Consider the following 24354-nt stretch of genomic DNA (forward strand, 5'->3'; position numbering starts at 1 on the left):
TCGAAGGATGCCGGGTAGAACGCGTTCGTTCAGTGCTAAAGTTTTGGGTAAAGATTGGTTCAACAAACAACCAATTTTTAATTTCGAGGGTGACCGATTAGGATTCCTTAGGTGATTGATGGAGTGGATAATCTAGTTAGTCCCATAACTTGAAGTTTTTTAGATATTGTTGAGGGTGTCAGGAACTCGGTGTGAGTTTAGTAACTGACGGAAGTATTGGGCTAGTGGGAGTTGGACGGCTCGTAGAAATTTGGGAGACGGTTATGCGGCGTGGGTCTTTAATTTTCACAGGGTTAGTCTGTTTTGATTCCGGGGAACACTAGGGAACTCGAGTACTTGTTTATATCCTCCAGTGGCAAAGAAATTTTTGACTGACTGGGTGGTACGAACCAGATTCTTCTCAAAGTAGCCGTAGTTTATTTCTTGCACGTACAGTGGGAGAGTGCCTGAGGATGAGAAGGTGTGTTCATGAAATTCATAGTGCCATGAGATACGTCAGTGTACCAGCATGAAAGTGGTAATTTGAAAATGTAGATTTCGAAGTTGTGACGACGTTCTCACTAGAGCCTTGATGAATAGTCTACGATGGTGTCTGTTATATTTTCTGATTGTTGGGAAGGAAAATCAGTGATAGACGATAATTTTGTACGAGGTTGATCGTTGACATGTTGGTGACAGAGTTGGGCGTGTCTAGAGCGATGAGTTGAGGCGGTTTTATCTTCTTTTTAAATCATGTGATTGAAGTTCGCATACTTCAATGGATCTTCTAGTGTATGAAGATGATCTTTTGATGTAAGAATGTGGTGGCACAGAAACTAAGAGATGACCCAAGCTAGCACCGAAGATTAGATTATTACTCAAATGTTTGAGTGTCAAAAGTCTTCCTTCTAAGGTGTGCAAGTGCGGCGTGTCCCGGATAGTTATCCGGCGGTGTTAAAATGGAGTTCTATAATCAGGTGATGTAGAGTTATTGTGGGCGGGTAACATAATTGACAGTCGAATTTGATTACATTTTTTAGTTAGTTGAAGTGCTCTTTATCGAAAGCTGCCAGTTTGATGGTTGGAATGTTCGTGTCCCAAGAAGTTTTCTTGGCGGTATAGATGGATAGGTTCAATGAAGTCAAGATAGGTAATATGGTATGGGTTCGTTCAAGATCTTCAAATTGGGAGATTTGTTGGGTTTGAAGATGTTAAACGAAGAAGAAAATAAGAATTCAAGAAGCTTGCGGTCGCGAGCTTAAGGATGCAGGACGTGAAAGGTGAAATCAACAAAAATAATGGAACCGTAATTTTACGGTGTGATTTACGATTTTAGAAGAACACATCCTCGCGGTCGCGAAGATTGTATTCCGGCCGCTAAAATTTGGCTTCCCGGCCAATTCGTCATATTCAGTTTCCTTTAATCGTTTGCACTATAAATACAACCCAATGTTACACATAATTCTGTGCACGACAATAATAGAAGAAAATATCTGGTTTGCGTCCGTGGAGTAAACTCTTCTCCGTGTTTAGAGTTGCGATATAACAACTTTAATACGCGTGTCGTTTATCCTTATTTTTAACATTCGCTTATTCGTTTGTTGTTTGTGGTTGTGGGATTGATGTAAATTACGAGTTCTTGTTATTTACAGAATTCCTAACACTTGCAACGGATTGATAGGCCGTGTTTTCCAACGTAAATCTTCTATTGCGAATCCAATTAAATGAAAAATACGAATGGAATCGAAGATGTGCTTTTTCTTTATTGATTAGTTTGCGAAAATATAATCATTACGAAACCTCCAAAGATGTCAACACGTAGCTGCTAATATAGCATACATATGGTTATTAGCTTCATATGGATGATGAAAATCATCGAACCATTGGATCCATTTGCCCCTAATTATCGTATGAAGGGACCTGTATCTGAATCCATGTACGAATTCTTCTCCATAGAGCGGCTGCTATATCACACGAAAATATAAAATGATCGATGGACTCAATGTAAAACCCACACAATGTGCAACCAATAACATCAATATTCATGCCATGCCTGAAAAATATTCAACCTCAGAGGAAGTCTATCCTTAATTAGCCTCTATAAAATTACATTTACCTTACGAGGAACAATCTTAATCCACCTCGTCTTTAACTCCGAGCGAGGAAGGACATCTTCATCAACGAAGGCCCTTGTTGATCCCACTGAGAAAACACCATTTGTCGAAATGGACCACTCTCAGTAGTCGCATTATCTGAAATAAATATGTTTTCGAGCTGCTGTAGCAACTGTTTGAGAGCAGCAATATTCTGGGGACCAATTTCCGTACATGACCAGTTCCATAACCACTCATTATTAACAAAAAAGTCTGACAACGCACCATCATCCTTCCCGTTATAAAGGAAAAAACGCACCGATGAACCACTACCTACTAAAATATTCAAACAAGAATTAGAAATTACATTTGATCTATTTAGCTTTCTAAACACGAGAAAAATAATAGACCATACAGTGTTGCCAATATGATTACACGAGTCATCGATGCCACCATTAGCACCATAAACCGTACATATAACACTAGCCAATGAGAATTCAGATTTACCTTTAACGCCATAGCCATTTAAGAAGAATAGCTTGATTGAATGCTCGAAGAGTTCCAACTCCTAACCCATTGTGATCATTAGATGCCATGATTTCGTCCCAACGAACCTATTTCATTTTCTTAGTGTTAGCCATGCTACCCTAAAAGAAACTCGCACACATGCTTTCTAACTCATTTATCACCATTTCCGGACATTTATATACTGAGAAATAGTATATACCAAGGCTCCCCAAAACCGCCTTCGCGAGAGATAGTCGCCCACCTATAGAAAGTAAATTTGTTTTCCATCCCGACATAGGTTTCTTAAAACGGACGATAAAATTAGCCCAACTACCGACCCGATTCATATTAATGCCCATAAGAAGACCCACATACGTAAAAGGCAATGCTCCTTTAGAACAACCCATGTGAAAAGCAAAAGACTATATCTCATGATCTATAGTACCAAAGCTGGATACATGAGACTTACCCAGATTGATCTTTAACCTCGAATATTCGTAAAAGGAGTCTAAAGTTCGCAAAAGAACCATCTATAAATCATCCATTCCCCATTATGAGGCGAAAATATCATCCGCGTATAATAAATGTGATACTTTGATGGGGGGATTCCCGACCAAAGCACCACTAATAAGTTGATTATATATTGCAATATACTATTACCACACTTACACATATACGTTGATTATAGTTGTTTAAGTAGTCTCTCCATTCAATCCATGATGTTACACATGATTACATAAAGGCATACTGTTGACCATGCTTTAAACCAGTTGTGGGTTGGCATCGGCGTCGTCGGTAGTCACGGTCATTTTCAAACACCACGTCGTAACATGAAGTTACGAAAATGGCAGCAGGCATGACGGTTTGGTTGTCGGATTTCATGTTCGTCGAGAGAGTTGATTTTGATTACCGTGATTATTCGTTCTGCTGATGCTGCTGATTCAGTTATTCTTTGATGCTGATGATACAAGAACAACGATGATGTTGTTTTGAGGAAGACCTACATGATGTTTCTTGGACAGGGACAAAGCATTAAAGGGCAATGAGGGGTTATGGACGAATTTTTTTCTAAAATGGTAATAATTTAAAACCAACTTTCAAAACTGGAAAAAATGAAAAATTCGTTGCAAAAATGGTAAAACCGAAGTTTGGAACCTCGGTTTTGCCATTTCCGAAGTTTCAAACTTCGGTTTTGGGTGGTCTGTCAGCAGAAACCCTAAACCGAAGTTTGGAAATTCGGTTTTACCAAATCCGAAGTTCCAAACTTCGGTTTTGATATTTTTTTTTAAACACTAATTGTATAAATAACTTGGTTTTGATAGTTAATTTACAGTTTCATACGCTAAAATTACTTTAAAAACATATAATAACATTAAAAACAATAAAATATTAATATTAGTAAGATGCAAATACAAATTTTTTGAACAACACTTTTATTAATATCAGAATCACGGTTACATTTTTTTGAAAATAAAAATACATAATTTAAAACAACACATAGAAATTTAACACATAATTAAATTAGATGCAATGGAAGAGGTTGGTTTTTCACAATTGCTTCGTTTTTTATCATAATCCGTTCATCTTCCTCACAAAGATGCTCGAATTTTCCTTTACATTCATTCCAAAACATCACGCCCGAATGTTCAATCGTAATGTTTTCTTTGAGCCACTCAAACACCTTCGAAATTGTTGTCATCTGACTAACATCCACATTTTGAAAGTACTTATATTTGTACCCATAATAAAACTTTTTTTGTGTTGAAAACTGTCCATTCCAATAGACATTAATTTGAACAGGAATTGGTGATATGTTTATGTTTACAAAATTAAAAATTTATGTTTGGAGAAGGGAGAATAGAGTGATACATCTGTTTGTTGTAATAGATGTCGATTTATATAGTGTAGTTAAAATTGGAAAACCGACCTTTTAAAGTTCGGTTTCAGTAAAAGCTGCCGAATAGTAAAACGTAACAGTAAAAGTTAACAGTAACATTTCTTTAATTGCTTTTTATGACATGTCTAGTACCTGACAAATCGAAGTTTCAAACATCGGTTTTGCATGCTTTTCTCTGATAGGTCTGAAATCGAACTTTAAAACTTCGGTTATATGTAGATTTGGGCTTATAAAAGTGATTTGTGATTGTTTCATAAATACATAACAAAAAATGAATCCAAAATACGTATCAATTGACGTGTATCATGGTTGTGATTTTGAATGGAACGATGGTAAAACGGAACTCTCTAAAGGGCCTAAAATGACGTTTGATAACGTAGATGTTCGGGGCTTTAATATGGAGAAGTTGAATGAGTTTCTTCGAGAAAAGCTACCAAAGAATCCACGTTCAATGGACATATACTACTACAAAGCAGGAGCAAGTGAAGCCGAAGCAATGTGCTATGATGAAGAATGGTATACATTAGTAGGGAAAGCGTGTATACTTTCAGACAACAACGAGTTGTATGTTTTATTTAGAGTTTTTGAAGACGCACTAGAGTTCGATACGATGTATGATAGTCATGGTGAATACTATTATGCACCTAGACCTTTTATAAATTAAAGTTACTTCATAAGAAACAAACTACAAGAAACAAAATACAAGAAACAAAGTACAACAAACTAAATACAACAAATTACTAATGAAAACCTATGGGTTTCTAGTACGTGGACAAGTATTCCTGTTGTGACCTTCAGTTCTGCATATAACACACGTTGGAGCTTGCTTTTCACGTTCATCCATCTGGTTCTTCATACGTTTTGATTGCTTCCGCCCCCTGTGCTTAATCAATCTTGATGGATCGGCCATAATTTTCCATTCTATATGTGTCCAGTAGCTCGCATCTCTTAATGGATTAAAATGATCGCTATATTGCTCTCTCCATGTAGGAGTTGTATACTTTTTACTGATTTGTTTATTTATATCCTCGTTTAGATGGCTACATACGGAAATGGCATGAGAGCAAGGTAATCTTTGGTGTTGCCAAATACCACATGAACACCTTTTCTTTTTAAACTCCACTGTGTAATCAGTGCCACCTTCTCCACTTCTTTGATAAGTTGAATGAACCTTGTAGATACCTTGTTCTTCGTGATAACATATTGTTTTGTAACGTTGAGCTCTTTTTGCCCGTTCGTTAAAGACGTTGAACATGAACTTCGAAAGTGGTGAATTACATAGCCTTGCTTCTCGACTTTGATCGTAGAAGTGTTGTCTGGTGTAATCAAATGTATATTTGATACACGCTTTGATCGGCATCATTCGGGCATGACGGAACACATTGTTGAGGGACTCGGCAATATTTTTCGTTGTGTTACCCCAATGACTCCTCTGACTGTCCCTATACACAGTCCATTTGCCTACATCAGCATCTTGCAAATATTACCAAGCCTCAGCACTAGCTTGTTTGATGGCTCGCAAAGCATTCTTGTACAATATTTGATTTGTTGTTGAACCGACTGTCCAACACAAGTGTTTGAGCGATTTCACTTTAGTGTATTTGCTCAACAAGTTGCTACGAATGTGGCGCAAGCAGTACCTATGTTCCCAACCATATGTTTGAGCACCCATTGCATGTAAGATACCTTGGTGTCGATCAGAGATGACACACAACTTTTCATTTCCAATAACATTTTCTTGGAGCATTTGCAAAAACCAAGACCAACTTTCGTTACTTTCTTCATCAACTAGGGCAAAGGCAATAGGTAAAATTTGATTGTTTGAATTTTTGGCAACCGCTGTTAACAGTTTACCCTTATAACTACCTTTCAAATGGGTGCCATCGATGCAAATCATTGAAATACACAGTTTAAACGCTTTATTGGCTGGACCGAATGCCCAAAACACAAATTTAAAGGTGTCGAAACCTTCATAAATTTCAGGTCCATTTTCAAACATAACAATTGTGTCTGGATTGGTAGTAACTAATTCATTTACATAATTTAGTAAATGAATAAAGTTACTTTCCCAAGTTCCAAACAATCGTTCGATTGCAATACGCCTAGCATTCCATGCTTTGCTGTAACGGATATCCACATGCCATGTATTTTTTATTTGGGTTTGGATGTTGGCAACATGATAAGCAACGTTCACACATATTTGATGTTCAATTTTAGTAGCAATTAAGCTAGAGGTTAAACAACGATTGTTGTTTTCTGATACGTGTCCATAACACGTGTGTTCATCTTTCCATTTTGTTATTTTCCATACCTTAGATCGATTGTGAGACGAACCACTAACACACCAGGCACAATGGTATCTTTCTTGTGGACCCTTAAAACTTGAGCTAGTTGTTCTACAATGTGCTTGCCAATAACCCAGCTTGCTTTGTGTAACAACTATTTCTCTATTATGGTGTATATTCCATTTTTGAACATCATAAATAAGTTCGGATTTGTTCTGGAACACCATTCCTTTGGAAATAATACCGATCTCCTTATCATAAAAAACCCATGAAGCTTCTTGGTCGTCATCGTATGGAAAACTATTACTACCTTCACCTTCATTAACAAACCCAAAACGTGAAACTGGGGCAGGCTCCAATTGTGGTTCCACTTGCTCTTCTCTACCTTCGTCACCCGAAACATTATCTTCAACGCTATATTCAGAAACTGTATCGTCGGTTGCAGTAGACATACCATCATCTGGGTCTACTACATTTTCTACTTCGTCTCTTCGTTCTTGTTCTTCTTCAACAACTGTTGAATGGTAGTTTGATGTTGATGGACCACCCTCCAAAGTTTGAATAAGATTAATATAACCCGAACCTTGGGTGGTTGAAAAAACTTCCTCAAACTGAATTTCAATTTGAGCCTCGTAATTTGGATCATTCTGAGAATAAAAATATATTGTTTTCAAAGTGTTATCATCAGTAAGTTCACTTTTTCATTCATTTCCATTGAAAAGAACCCACAAGAACATTTTTAACATGTGTGATCTTTGACTCACACCTACATAATTATACGCCATTTGGTTTAACTGCATACAGTTAACCTTGGTTGTCAACACAAAACTCCTTCTAATCGTTATGTTATCACCAGTAAGCCAACCATTTTGGAATGAAATTTGCCATCCCCAAAGAAAATGAACCATGAATGGATGAATTATAGTCATTTTTGTAATTATTGATGTATGAAACTGATTAAGATTAGTTTGAATTGTGTTGTTGGTGTTTGAAACTGACTTTGAAATGCTTGAATTGTGTTCTTGGTGATGTTTGTGTTTGAGTCCATGATAAGGGTGATATAAATAAATGAAAAAAGATGATAAATCAGATTTTGACATGATAGGTTAGCAGGTTTCAGTCCATAATTGAGACTAGGGTTGCAGGTTTCAGTCCATAATTGTGACTGGCGATGCAGACTGCAAAACCGAAGTTTCAAACTTCGGTTTTGCTGAAAAGCCTGCAAAATTGAAGTTCCAAACTTCGGTTTAGGGTTTCTGCTGACAGACCACACAAAACCGAAGTTTGAAACTTCGGAAATGGCAAAACCGAGGTTCCAAACTTCGGTTTTACCATTTCTGCAACGAATTTTTCATTTTTTCCAGTTTTGAAAGTTGGTTTAAAATTATTACCATTTTAAAAAAAAAAAGTCGGTTATGGACCCTAATAAAAATGAAATTTGTAGCTTTTTAAATTAAAGAGGTATGATTAGAACGATAACGATTACAACTCGTTAATCTATATATAATATCAATTAAAGGTTACATTCTCTTTAGGACATAAAAAATCAAACTAAATGACTATCAAGAGTTTATGAAATCATCTTAGATATATTAAATGTTATTCATATATTTTTTAAATTATTTAAGTTTTGTGATCTTGGCTCCTCAATAAATAAGTTCAAATTTTGTCACTTTTCTTGAACAACATGCTTTTGAGGAATTCGAGATTAATATTTAGGGTTATTTGGTGAACGGGAGAAGGTGAAGTTGAAGCTTGTACACTTTAATTATACATGAAACTTTAAGTCAAGCTTAAAAAACATAATGATTAAACGTTGAGTGGTTTAAAAATTGAATTATGCTAATTTTTTTAAATGAACTTGATTCTTAATAACATAATATGTTCGATAATCATCATAAATGAACACACAGAATGATTGATGTGTTAAATCTAACATATAAATTAAACTAGAAAAATTATTATCAATTAACACACAAATAGGCAACTATCCTAATCATGCAATGATAGATTAAATGTAAATTCGGCTTGTTCCACAGTAGTAATTATAATTATACTAAGTGAATTGGAGACTTTTAAGTTAAAACTAAATTAAACTAATTAACACAAAAGTAAATAAAAAGTATTCAGATGAGACAAGGGGTCCTCACTTCGAATCAATTCCATTGGCTAAGATTGTTTGTTAAACCCGTTTATTATAATCGATATTATGGTGACACTGCAATTATCCGTCAACTCTCACAGGTTCTGAACATGTAATTAACATATAATCTGTCACTATTCTAGATACAAGTTAATTCACCATAATAATAACCTAGGCTGGTGTCAAGCACCAAAATTACAAATGTTAATATAAAAGTATAACCTAATTAAGTTCTACTGTCGTAAAACTAATGCAACGCTGGTTTCCTGCGCGTACACAATTAATCAAATTCAAACTACTCAAGAATATAATTCAATTTTAGGTTAATTCGGTGTCCTTATTTAACCTATCACCTTAGCAAATTAATAGTTAAAATCGCTAACGTCTAATCAAACTGGTTTCCCGCATATAATTCAACGAATCCTAATTTATTTGTCAATAATTTAGAAAAAGTTCATTAATCACATTAATTGTCGTTAATCTAATCAACAAAATAAAAATAAATATAACTAATCATGTATAAGTAATGGTGGATCTTCTATCAAACATAATCAAGAGTAATTAATCAATTGTATAAAACATTAAGATAAACAATCATCATCAAGGTTCAATCATCCAAGTGGATGCATAGAAGTTTAGATACTTATCATCATGCAAAAAAAAGATAAACTCAAAGATAAACAATTCATAACCATTGTGATAATCAAAAGAGTAAAATAAATGTTACCTAATGATTACACGTGACCAAAATTGAATTTAAAATATTAAAACCCTAAGACCAATGATAAAACACCAAAAACACCAAAATTCGCCCTTTGCATCTCCAAAATTCGCAAATTCAGTGATACCTGATGAGGGGATTAAATGGGGTATTTATAGAAAATTAAAAACTTGCTCTGTACGTCAAAATCTCGCATTTTGCGACCTTGACCTCGCGTTTCGTGAGGTGCTTGAAAGTCGAAAACTGATACTGAAACGCGACCAAATGACCCTGGGATTGAAATCTGGAAAAAATTAAAATTTCGCGTATTGAACATGAATCTCGCGTTTCAGACATGAATCTCGCGTTTTGTGAGGTCTTCAGGATGTGAGATTGTTGTTTGAAATGATAGATTTTTTAGCTTTTAACTTGGATCTTTTGCTCGCTTATTATTTGTTTTCGTCTCGATGTCTTTACGTTAAAATCAATATTAAACCGAGTGGCTTACGGCATGCACTTTGTCACCACAACAGAATCCTGGATAAAATCCCCCCTGAGATTCGAACCCGCGTCGATTATTTGACGGACGTGGATCCATCAACACACGACTTTCATACCGTTAGGGCAACGCCTACTATACTTGGTAGAAAGTGAATATATTAGTGTAGTTTTTTACTCCTTCTTGCAAAAGTGAATATATTAGTGTAGTTTTTTCTCCTTCTTGCAACTCTATGTTCTTTTCTTGGTGGGTCATTCTCCTTCTTGCAACTCTCCCTTGTTAGTGGCGAATTAGGGAACGTCATTCGACGAAGGTGAAAATTTTCTTAACGCTTTTCGGTTATAAAGTCAAAATTTTGAGGAGAATCTCTACTAGTTGTGTCTAGTAATTTTTTTTTCTTACATAGAAAGTTTCGTGATTCATTTGTTATACTAGTTGTTTAGTTTGCTGAATATGAGAGTTGCATTCTTTTTTTCCTTGGGCTTTGTTGTTATTGAAACATGTTCTTATTTTTTATACATAAGTATACATTTCTAGTGCCAAAAAAAAAAAGTTTTGTGATTCAGCAAAGTTACGTAAAAAAATCTTCATGTCTATTAATTTTTTCCTTACATAGAAAGTTTCATGATTCATTTGTTTTACTTGTTATTTAGCCTGCTGAATTTGAGAGTTCCGTTCTTTTTTTTTCTTCGGGTCTTGTTGTCATTTTAATCTGTTATTGTTTTTTTTTATACATAAGTATATATTTCTATTGTCAAAAAAAAAAAAAAAAAAAGTTTCGTGATTCGCTAAAGTTAGGTAGGAAATCTCCATAGAAATTTCTATAGAGTAAATAAAATAAGTAAAATGAATGTAATGTACTAAGCCCGAATCCTGGTTGATCATTTTATGGTTCACCAAAGTAACCCACAAATTAAATAATATAATACTCCGTATGATTAATTCATTTAAAAAAGGGGATAATTCTCACACACACTTTTTTAATCCTCACACACCTATTTTAACCTTTTACTCTTCTAATAATACTCAATTGGTGTGTGAGGATCAAAAAAGTGTGTGTGTGAAAATCATCTCCTTTTAAAAAAATATCATTTTTCTATTATATATATAAACAAAAACAACTTGTAACACATGTTATAATATTTGTACATTTACTTTCACTTGCAACAAGATCACCACTACCAACCTACCCCACCCCCACCCCCACCTCCACCTCTCTCTCTCTCTCTCTCTCTCTCTCTCTCTCTCTCTCTCTCTCGATGATAACGTCGACAAGAAGTGGATAAGTGTAACACCCCGTTTTTCTAAACATGGCGCTTGTGGCGTCCTACGGAGTCCAAGAATGAGTATTTGATAGTTTGGATGTAATGAGTTGGCCACGTTGGACTTTGGGATGTTTTAAAAGTGAAATTGGAGTACATCAGGTAAACTGTCAAGTTTGAAGGGGGTTTGTCGTGTTCTGGTGTGTCGCGATCCGTGACAAAGTCAAAACGCGACAACTTCTGATGATGATTTCTGTCCATTTTGTCACGTTTGAACGATGTGTATCGCGTCCTGGTGTCGCGAAACGCGACGTAGTGTCGCGAAACGAGACGTAGTGTCGCGAAACGCGACAATTGTCGCTGTAATGACATTTTAACCCATTTTAATGGAATCTTTTGAGGGTGTTTTGGTAATTTCACTTATGGACGGGTTTTATACCCCAAATCAGTTCCAAGGCTCATCTTATCCTCATTTTCACACATCAACACTCTCATCTTCAAACCCTAGAGAGAGAGGTGAGAGTTTAGAGAGAGAGCTCCATTTGGAGAAGAAGAAGGGTGTTTCGGGTCAAACCTCAAGTATTAAGGTTGTTCTACTCGTCAATGGCATCGTTTTGGCGGTATTGGTAAGTTCTAACTCCGAGTTTCATTGTTTGATTTGAGATTCAATGTTAGAGTTTTGAGGTTGTTAGTTGTAAAACCCATTTAGATGATGAAGAGGGTTTATGGAAACTTGTTATTGTTGATACTTGGCGGGTTTTGGGTTGATTAATTATTTAACCATGTTTAAGGCTTGTAAGTGGTGTATAATCACTAGTGTTAGTGATTATAGAAGTGTTGGAACCACCTTGGGTGTATTTGGGTTGAATAATTTTGAAATGGGTCAAAATTAGGGTTTAGGTGTCAATTTGGGCAAGATTGGTGTTTAACACTTATGATTGGGTTTAATTGGCGTTTTAAGAGCATTTTCACTTGTGTTAGTGATTATTGGTTAGTTTGGGCGCGGTTTGTGCTTGGAAGTGCTTTTGGGTCGAATTTGCACTAGTTGTCAATATGGGTTGGTTTGTAATCCACCCTAATTGTGTTATTTGTTATGTGATAATGGAATAGGTACGTTCCATTGGCGTTTGCGGATTTTAGTTTGGCATCCATCAAGACTTCAAGGTGAGTGTAAATTTACTATGCACATGTGTATGTGTAAAATGGGTGCGTGTGTGTAGAGTGACCCTTGCTTGGGTTTACTCTATGTTGGTGTGGGTGAATGGACTCCTTTTGTGCTTCGGGTCCATGTGATACGCTTATGCGTTTTGGTTGTTACCCTTGGTGTGGTGATTTGGCTAGCGTTTTGGATAACCCTTTTGGCGATGGGTTGCTCGCATTTGTTGTTGAGGAAATGAATCTCGGTTAGCGCGGATTCATGATGACTCGGGTAGTTCGGTCATCTTGGTGATGAGGTGGTGAATTTCGGGTTGTGCGAATTCACTAAGGCTCGGGTAGTTCGGCCAACCTCGGTTATTGAAGTGGTGAAGGAGGTGAATCTCGGGTAGTGCGAATTCACTAAGGTCCGGGTAGTTCGGCCAACCTTCATGTGGTTTGGGTTAAGGGGTTAACCTTATTTGTTGTTGTTGATTATATTTATTGTATGCGCGTATATACTTATCATTGTGTTGTAGCATCTTGTGGCGTTAGCTTGGTGATTACGTAGCGTGTAGCTACTTTGTGTATGTGCTCTTTTGTAGTTTGTTTACCATGTGGAGCCGGTATGTGTTTATCTTGATGCTTGGTGATGCGTAGCCATTTTATGCATATGTATGTATATAGTATCTTTACATTCACTAAGCATTAGCTTACCCTCTCGTTGTTGCTATTTTTATAGGTTCGCATGATTGACGGCTCGGGTAAGCATGGGGATTAGAGATCTTGGCTAGGTTGCTCTAGAAGATCTTGTTCTTGGACTCGATTAGGATTGGGTAGCATAGTCCCAATCACCATGCTCGGTTTTGTTGGAAATTAAAATAGTCAGGTCTTGTTCGCCCTTACGGATATTTAAATTATGTATTAAATGTTTTAGAAGTTTATTGAACTTATTATTTGGGTTAAAAATGTTTCGGAAACATAATTGGGACCTAAATATTAATGTATTAAAAAAAAATTACGGGCCGGTTTAAATACGGGTTAGGTTGTTTCAAGTGGTATCAGAGTATGGTCTAAGGGATTTAGACGACTTGAGATATGTGCCTAGACTTAGACTTTTGTGTGTGCTTATTTGTTGCGGGACTTGTAGGTGAACGGGTCGGACGGGGACTTGGTTAGTGCCTTAGCGTGTAGGTGAACTAACTAGGACTGTGACTCGTGTTATGATATTACTTCTTGCGTGTGTTTTTATCGCGTAGAAATTTTGTTTGTGTTGGTTATATCATCAAGCAAGGCGGTCGTTGTACTAACGATTCGATACGGCGTATGTGCGTAATAAGGACTTGCATACCTTATTACGGGTGCAAATCGTGTCTAACAAGTGATGTACGACGAGTGTTTAGCAAGTTGGGGCGGTGTTGTGTGTGTGGTTTATACGTTCGTGGACTAATCGTTTGCATTCTTTAGAATGACGACGCGAAACGAGATCGAGACGAATGACGATAAGTTTAACCCTAGAGTTGCGGCCGCCGTTGCGGAGCAAATGGGAGAGTTTCGAGAAGAAATGGATAGGAAGTATTCCGAAATTCAAAGTAGGGGTGAAATGGAGCATTGTCATAAGAGCTTCATGAGGACTAAACTCCCGATGTATGACGGGAAACCGGATCCTTTGGTAAGTACAACATGGATCTTGGATGTCGAAGGGTGTTTTGGTACTATTGATTGCCCTCCCGAGAAGATGACAAGACTCGCTACTAGCTTGTTGCGGGGTAGGGCGAAGGATTGGTTGGATGGTAAGATTGATCTTGTCGGTGGTGAGCCGTTTATGCCGTTATCGTGGGACGAATTTAAGGAGGAATTCTTCGAGGAGTTTCGGACTGGAGCCGACTTGATGGAATTGCGTGATGAGTTACGAAATTTGCGACAAGGATCTATGGACTTGAATACTCTCAAGACGACCTTTATGGCGAAGGCTCGTTTTTGCCTGGAGTATATGGGAAATGATCGTATGTTGATGGAAGATTTCTATCGAACCCTAAACGATGACATGAAGAATAAAATTAGCAGGGGTCAAGCGAAGTCGTTTGCGGAGTTATTCGCGGTGGCTAGGGGTTTCGAATGGTATTCGCGATAAAAGATGTGTGAGCCTTCAAGTAAGAGAAGGGTTGATTCGTACGGTGCCCCAAGTAAGAAAATTAGGGTGCAAGTGCGAGTACGGGTAATGTGGGTAAAGGCACGATGGATTCTCGTGCACCTAGATGTTTCAATTGTGGTGTTAGGGGCCACAAGTTATGGGAGTGCACAATGCCGAGAAGTGATGACGGGATGTGCTACTATTGTCATAAGGAGGGACATCGCAAGCCAGATTGTCCCGAGTTGGCGGTGGCGAATGCCACAAGGAGACGTTAAGGTACGTTTCGTTTTAATAAATATGTCCTTTGAATATTTATTTATGTGCCGATGCGTTCGGGTTTGTTGGATGCATTGTGTTGTGCATATTATTGTTATGGGTGACGTTCCTAATGGAATTACCCTATGGTGATGTTTGATTGTCGGATGAAGGGCGTAAGACTTGGTGCAACCAAGCATTCCTTAGTGTATGGAAAATGTTTCTACCAAGCCATGGGAATGGGCTTTGGTGTTCGGATGTCAGAGCGTGTTCGCTCTCGTGTTGAAGTTGATGAACCGTGAAGTTCGTCGGGTGGATAGAACCCTTGAGATCGAGTGTTTTGGATCTCGATGAATGTGGTAATGGAGTCTACGGAACGCAAAGATAGGTGCCCATTTCATACCTACGAGCGTGGTGTTCGACACCGATAGTGTTGCGGTCACATTGTACTTAGGGTACCGGGGAGAAACCCTTCAGTACATGAGTGACTAGGTGGAAAATTTGACAAACTATAGCAATTGGATGATTGCGAGAGTAGAGTTTGTGTAATTGTGGTACACTTTTCGATCGAAGTGTTTAAGGATTGGTTAAAATCCTTCGTGTGCTCAAGATTGGAGCAAGATGTGGTGATGGGTCGTGTGAACCCAATTATAGAAAGGTCTACCTTTCGGTAGCATTGTACGGATGTACAAGGTGAGTGTTGTGTTGGTTTTATGTCGTTGTTTAAATAAAGCCAACGGGTGACGATGTGCGTCAATTTCTAGTGTGCGAAATGAATTCATGAGAATTCGAGTGTTATGACTGATGGAGAGATTGGACACGTATGTCAGAGAGTGGTAATTATCGCGGATGATGTTGCCACGGCGATGCGGTTATGGAACGTAGATCCAAATGGGGGAGTTACACTCCCGCACGTGGAGGTTTTAGTGTGAGATGTCGGATAATGCTCATAGTAGATCCGGAATTAGTGTCGAGACCTAGATTTAGTCGATCTGTGGTAGAGTACAATTTCGGTTAAATTGTACTTATGGGTTCAGATTTGAATTACCACCGAGGTGGTAATGTGGTGAATCTCATTGAGAGATAACGGGCGTATTTGACGAGCAAGGCGAAATCCCTCGGTTTAGGGATGTGCGTGTCAGACTCTCTTCTGGAGAATTGTTGTGTTGTACCAATGTGCGATATAGGTGGTTCTTGCTCGATTGTGATAGCGATGTTCGCGTGTGCGTATGATTCGTGTGCGGAAATTTCAGGCGGTGTAGAATGATTCTAAGTATGCGTATATACTTTTGTTTGTGGTGGATGGTTAGTGTATTCCGTTAGGATTCACTATGGTGTAGCAGTGCGCGATGTTACACTACTCGTTGATTGAGGCCAAAAGAGCGTATGTGATTGGTGGGTTATAGCCGTTGACTCGGTCCGCTAACTTCACCTTGGGAGTAGTGTTGTACCGGCATGGTATAACGTTATCGGAATGGGAGTACCATTCATGTGTTGTGTTTTGGGACGTGAATATCGGGATGTTCGTATTCATAATATTTCGGGTAGTACGATTTTCCCTGTTGGTTGGACTCATAGTTTGAGGTAGTGAATGTCGGATAGTTCGGATTCACTAAGGCTCGGGTTGCACGTCCATCCTCGGTTATACTATCTGGTGGAGGTAGTGAATATCAGTTTGGGCGTATTCACGATGACTCGGGTTGTGCGGTCATTTCGTTGTGGGAAATATGGATTGGGTTGGTGAATTTCGGGTTGTTGCGAATTCACTAAGGTTCGGGTTGTTTCGACCATCCTCCATATCTGTTTAGGCTCGGGCTGTTTCGGCCATGTTGGTGTGGTTAGTACTGTGAACTATTTGTTGTTTTATACACCAATGGTGGGGTCGTGAGGACCATGTTGTGTGATTAGTGATGCGATAGCCGTGTTTTGCTCACATGTTGTTATAGGTGGGACAATAGTTGATTTTGTACACCTTGGGATCTGCGTTGCTATAGTCGTTTTGGGCGCTATCGGTTTAGCCGTTTGCTTATGATGTTACGGTAGTTGCGTAATAGACGTGTTTGCGCACTACAAGGGTTGTTAAGTGGGATGTGTTATCTGTAAGGATTAGTTTCTATTCGGTCTTCATCGGTTAGATTGTAACACCCCGTCAAAAATCCCTTTAACGGAATGTTAACTCTGGTCCCAGTGCTTGGCTTGACTCTACGTGACAGCAATATCCTACAGCGGAAGCAATTAATACCTGAGAATAAAACACTCAAAACGGATCAACAACAATGTTGAGTGAATCTACAGGTTTTAAGTAAACAATACAGTATGTTTAAGAAATATATTTCGAAAACAGTTATTAGTGGAAGACCACCGAGGTTTAATGTTAAAAGTTTGTAGACAACTCTGTGTCCCATTTCAAAAGTTTGTTGACAATACCATGTCAAGTTTCAAATATTCGTAGACAATACCATGTCAAGTTTTATCTCATTTGTTCGTAAACCACAGTTTTAAATAACATTATATAGTATCTGAAAAACTGTTATCAGAAAATAGTTTAAGTTCCTTGACCACGAGATTTTACAAGTACAACTCCAAGTTGCGAAACGTTTGCATAATCTATGAGCACCTGAATACTAGCAAAGACCCGAGTATAGAATCCACTATACCCGCCTTTACCTCATAAAATGTTATACACTTGTTCGAGTGTCTTAATGTTCAAAGTAAATGCACCACAGTTTTTATAGCGGGTGAGGTTGTCAACCTAACGGATCCGTCCATCTAAATTGTGCCTACACCGATGGTATTTAAAGTATTCAAGCTAGAGGCTTTGTGAACAAACTCAATATGCATATATAGTACTCGTGTCAATACAAAAAGCATTTGTAAAAATGTAAGTAACAACAGCGTGTATTCTCATCCCTGAAAACATGTAAAAAGCGGGACTGTAGACTCACCTTTGAATAAAGCTCGGATTGAAAAGTGGACAATTTACTTGTACGGTTTATAGCCGAGTAATGCAACCTAAGTATATGTATTTAGGTTGGTCAATAAATATGTCTTAAACAATTGTGGTTTCATAGTATAAGTTGTCTTATTGCTCGAATCGACGCGTTTCAAAGTAGAAGTCAACATACAGTCAACTAATTCATGCAAGTCAAACAAAGTCAACCGAAGTCAAATCAAAAGTCAAACTTGGTCAAAGTAGTCAACTAAATTCAACATCAGTAGGTTCATGTCAAATGTTGGTCAACATGTCAAACCTAAGTCAAACAACACGTTTTAGATCATAATTGGTCAATTTCACAATTTTAGTTTATCGTTGTGCACAAAGTTCATGTACATGTAGCAAACTTAGCATATTATCTCATAGTACAAAATTCAAGTAAACATGGAAAACTCCAAATCATAAGTATACCCAAAATAAATTCCAAAAAGTCTGACCAGGGTCTCATACGATAATTAAAAGTCAGGAATCAGAAGGGGTACATTTGGGGTTCACCAAGTCAGTTTCTGACCGCGCACTGATTTGGTTTTAGCTGTAACCGGAGTTAGGAACATGCAATCGATACAAGACCAGTGGACATAGTTCACAAACAAGTTAAACTAACACATATCAAAAATCTAGCAATTTTGGTTTAGCCGATTTGTACAGTTTATTCATGAAAGTTGAACATTCAGTTTTTCAGCTCAAATCAGAATTTACATAAAGTATGGCCCTATTGTGCCCAATGCATAAGGTTTCAGAGATTGACATAAACTAACAATAAGTCACATATCATGTTAAAATTCATATTCTAGAAGCTTACATGCTCATTCAATAAACACAATCCACAGAGTATAAAACAGAGAGCAATTTACAGATTCGATTCTAGTTTCGCTAGTCACATTCGCACGCAATTACCCGAAGATCTAGATACAATTAGCCTATGATATCTACATGAAAGATGAAGTAATTTTTGTGTAGATTTCAAATATGCAAAGCTTTAATCACAGAAGCTAACACATTTTATCATAGAAGGTTGTATTCATGCAAGTGCTGTATAAAATTACTTTTACACTAATTCAAGCATATCTCGGGTTTTACATAAGCAAACGACATGATATCCTAGTCTAAAGTGTGTGTTTTTAAATTATCTTTCCAGTGGTATAAGTTTCACATGCCAATTTGTAACACACAAATTGCAGTTTTCGTTTTGTTGCATAATTACATACCGAAACTTCAAACGATCATAACTTAGGCTATACTAAACGAAATCATGCGATTCAAGCGAGAAAATTCAATAGTTTTTTGATAGCTATCCATCTAAACACTTTTCAATTACAGAAAGAAAAGTCACAAAACCAGTAGCATAGCAATACAATTCGTGATTAAATCCTAACTCGCAATTCAGGCAATATAACGACTAATTACATGTACAAACGCGACCAATTGAGCAATAGAACATCTAAATCATATGATAAACAATTAAATCTGGAAAAATAGAGTTTTTAAATCTTACCCTAATCATACAATTATTGGTATAGATACGTAGGGCTCGTCGAGAGGAACACGGATATGCGATCAATTTAAGGATCAAGCAAACATCGAGGGTGTTCTTGAAGAAAAGATTATCGATGATGGTGAGTATTCATGAGATATGATGCACCATTTAACTCTTTATTTTCCGATTACTAGTTTTACATGTAAAAGATGATGCACATGTCTAAAAAAAATTTATGGGATTACCTACTAATGGCCTCCTCTTTTTGACTAATATAAGATATTTTATGATATAATGGCCACCTTCTTTTGACTAATATAAGATATTTTAAGATATAATGGACACCTTCTTTTAACTAATATGAGATATTTTAGGATATGATGTATGAGGTCACGGCCATGTGGCCTCGGGCTCGGGTCTCGGACTCGTTTTGTGTAAAAGCTCGTTCGCGCGTGGTTCGTTTCGAGTGCCGTTAACCGTACCGAATCTCCGGAACGTTAACTAGTCGTTGAAACAAAATCACCGTGCTTAATTCATTAAGTAAATAATAAATTAAATTTCTTTCGTAAGTTCAATAATTATTAACAATAATTATTCTTTCGTTTTTCTGAGTTCCGTTAACTGAAAAGTTTTCTAGGCGATTAACTTAAATCGTGTCCTTTCTAGTTTAATTCGTCAACCGAATTAAGTTTACTAATTAATATAACATATTAATTCAAGTAATCCACTAAGGATCAAGTACGCATTTAATTTCTTTAAATACAAAAAAAAAATCACGTAAGTTCCATTAACTAACTAACGGATGTAGTGACCCGAACTTTTCCATGTTTATATATATATTAAATGAAATTGTTATTTACATGATTAAGTGTTTCCAACATGTTAAGCAATCAAACTTGTTAAGACTTGATTAATTGAAATAGGTTTCATATAGACAATTGACCACCCAAGTTGACCGGTGATTCACGAACGTTAAAACTTGTAAAAACTATACGATGACAAATATATGGTTATATATATAGTTAACATGATTTTATTATAAGTATGTATCTCTTTAGGTATTTTAACAATGAGTTATATACATAAAGATGAGACTATTAATTTAAGAAACTCGAAAACGATATATATAACGATTATCGTTATAACAACGTCTTACTAGGTACATATGAATCATATTAAGATATTGATACACTTGGTTAATTATGTTAAATGATAATTAAATATATTATTAAGTGTATTAACAATGAAATACATATGTAAAAATAAGACTACTAACTTAATGATTTCGAAACGAGACATATATGTAACGATTATCGTTGTAATGACATTTAACTGTATATATATCATACTAAGATATATTATATATCATAATATCATGATAATATAAAAATTTAACATCTCATTTGTTATAATAAACAATGGGTTAACAACATTCAACAAGATCGTTAACCTAAAGGTTTCAAAACAACATTTACATGTAACGACTAACGATGACTTAACGACTCAGTTAAAATGTATATACATGTAGTGTTTTAATATATATTCATACACTTTTGAAAGACTTCAAGACACTTATCAAAATACTTCTACTTAACAAAAATGCTTACAATTACATCCTCGTTCAATTTCATCAACAATTCTACTCGTATGCACCCGTATTCGTACTCGTACAATACACAGCTTTTAGATGTATGTACTATTGGTATATACACTCCAATGATCAGCTCTTAACAGCCCATGTGAGTCACCTAATACATGTGGGAACCATCATTTGGCAACTAGCATGAAATATCTCATAAAATTACAAAAATATGAGTAATCATTCATGACTTATTTACATGAAAACAAAATTACATATCCTTTATATCTAATCCATACACCATAGACCAAAAATACCTACAAACACTTTCATTCTTCAATTTTCTTCATCTAATTGATCTCTCTCAAGTTCTATCTTCAAGTTCTAAGTGTTCTTCATAAATTCCAAAAGTTCTAGTTTCATAAAATCAAGAATACTTCCAAGATTGCAAGTTTACTTCTAAGTTTTCTAAATCCATTCCAAGTAATCATCCAAGATCAAGAAACCTTTGTTAATTACAGTAGGTTATCTTTCTAATACAAGGTAATAATCATATTCAAACTTTAATTCAATTTCTATAACTATAACAATCTTATTTCGAGTGGAAATCTTACTTGAAATTGTTTTCGTGTCATGATTCTGCTTCAAGAACTTTCAAGCCATCCAAGGATCCTTTGAAGCTAGATCTATTTTTCTAATTTCCAGTAGGTTTATCCAAAGAACTTGAGGTAGTAATGATGTTCATAACATCATTCGATTCATACATATAAAGCTATCTTATTCGAAGGTTTAAACTTGTAATCACTAGAACATAGTTTAGTTAATTCTAAACTTGTTCGCAAATAAAAGTTAATCCTTCTAACTTGACTTTTAAAATCAACTAAACACATGTTATATATCTATATGATATTCTAACTTAATGATTTAAAACCTGGAAACACGAAAAACACCGTAAAACCGGATTTACGCCGTCATAGTAACACCGCGGGCTGTTTTGGGTTAGTTAATTAAAAAAAACTATGATAAACTTTGATTTAAAAGTTGTTATTCTGGAAAAATAATTTTTATTATGAACATGAAACTATATCCAAAAATTATGGTTAAACTCAAAGTGGAAGTATGTTTTCTAAAATGGTCATCTAGACGTCGTTCTTTCGACTGAAATGACTACCTTTACAAAAACGACTTGTAACTTATTTTTCCGACTATAAACCTATACTTTTTCTGTTTAGATTCATAAAATAGAGTTCAATATGAAACCATAGCAATTTGATTCACTCAAAACGGATTTAAAATGAAGAAGTTATGGGTAAAACAAGATTGGATAATTTTTCTCATTTTAGCTACGTGAAAATTGGTAATAAATCTATTCCAACCATAACTTAATCAACTTGTATTGTATATTATGTAATCTTGAGATATCATAGACACGTATACAATGTTTCGACCTATCATGTCGACACATCTATATATATTTCGGAACAACCATAGACACTCTATATGTGAATGTTGGAGTTAGCTAAACAGGGTTGAGGTTGATTCCAAAATATATATAGTTTGAGTTGTGATCAATACTGAGATACGTATACACTGGGTCGTGGATTGATTCAAGATAATATTTATCGATTTATTTCTGTACATCTAACTGTGGACAACTAGTTGTAGGTTACTAACGAGGACAGCTGACTTAATAAACTTAAAACATCAAAATATATTAAAAGTGTTGTAAATATATTTTGAACATACTTTGATATATATGTATATATTGTTATAGGTTCGTGAATCAACCAGTGGCCAAGTCTTACTTCCCGATGAAGTAAAAATCTATGAAAGTGAGTTTCATTTGCTCCCTTTTTTACTCTTTACATTTTTGGGCTGAGAATACATGCAAATTGCTTTATTAACTGTTTTGCAATATTTATATGCGTGAGTTTCATTTGCCTTTTTACCCTTTATATTTTTGGGCTGAGAATACATGCGCTACTTTTATATCTGTTTTATGAAATAGACACAAGTAATTGAAACTACATTATATGGTTGAATGATCAAAACTGAATATGCCCCTTTTTAGTCTGGTAATCTAAGAATTAGGGAACAGACACCTCAATTGACGCGAACTCTAAAGATAGATCTATCGGGCCCAACAAGCCCCATCCAAAGTACCGGATGCTTTAGTACTTCGAAATTTATATCATGTCCGAAGGGTGTCCCGGAATGATGGGGATATTCTTATATATGCATCTTGTTAATGTCGGTTACCAGGTGTTCACCATATGAATGATTTTTATCTCTATGTATGGGATGTGTATTGAAATATGAAATCTTGTGGTCTATTGTTACGATTTGATATATATAGGTTAAACCTATAACTCACCAACATTTTTGTTGACGTTTAAAGCATGTTTATTCTCAGGTGAATACTAAGAGCTTCCGCTGTTGCATACTAAAATAAGGACAAGATTTGGAGTCCATGTTTGTATGATATTGTGTAAAAACTGCATTCAAGAAACTGATTTCGATGTAACATATTTGTATTGTAAACCATTATGTAATGGTCGTGTGTAAACAGGATATTTTAGATTATCATTATTTGATAATCTACGTAAAGCTTTTTAAACCTTTATTTATGAAATAAAGGTTATGGTTTGTTTTAAAAATGAATGCAGTCTTTGAAAAACGTCTCATATAGAGGTCAAAACCTCGCAACGAAATCAATTAATATGGAACGTTTTTAATCAATAAGAACGGGACATTTTAGTTGGTATCCGAGCGTTGGTCTTAGAGAACTAGAAAATTTTCATTAGTGTGTCTTATCGAGTTTGTTAGGATGCATTAGTGAGTCTGGACTTCGACCATGTTTTCTTTAAAAATGATTGCTTAACATTTTTGTTGGAAACTATATATTATTAACATGTATATATTTTGTGATATATTAATCTCTTAACATGTTTGATATTGTGTGATAGATGTCTACCTCTAGCACAAATCCCATTGACTCACCTAATAATAAAGAACAGTCGGATATATATTAGACTGATTCACAAGTTCTCGAAGAAGAACCGGAAGAAGAATCAGAACCGGAAGAAGAATCAGAACCGGAAGAGGAGGAACTGGAGGAGGAAATAGAACCGGTGGGGGAAATAATAAAACGGTTAAGTAAAAGAAAATCCTCAACCAACCGACCAAGGTTAATTATGGTCAATGGTGTTTCCGCCAAGGAAGCAAAATATTGGGAGGATTACCAATTCTCCGATGAATCGGATTCCGACGAGAATTCCGATGATGTTATAGAAATTACCCCAACTGAATTTAAAAAGGCAAAAGAAAATAATAAGGGAAAGGGCATAAAAATAGAGAAATCTAATTCCAACCCCGATGAACTTTATATGTATCGTCAACCCCCGAAGCCCTTAAG

The sequence above is a fragment of the Rutidosis leptorrhynchoides genome, chromosome 2 (assembly GCF_046630445.1).
Source record: "Rutidosis leptorrhynchoides isolate AG116_Rl617_1_P2 chromosome 2, CSIRO_AGI_Rlap_v1, whole genome shotgun sequence".
NCBI classification, from domain to species: domain Eukaryota; kingdom Viridiplantae; phylum Streptophyta; class Magnoliopsida; order Asterales; family Asteraceae; genus Rutidosis; species Rutidosis leptorrhynchoides.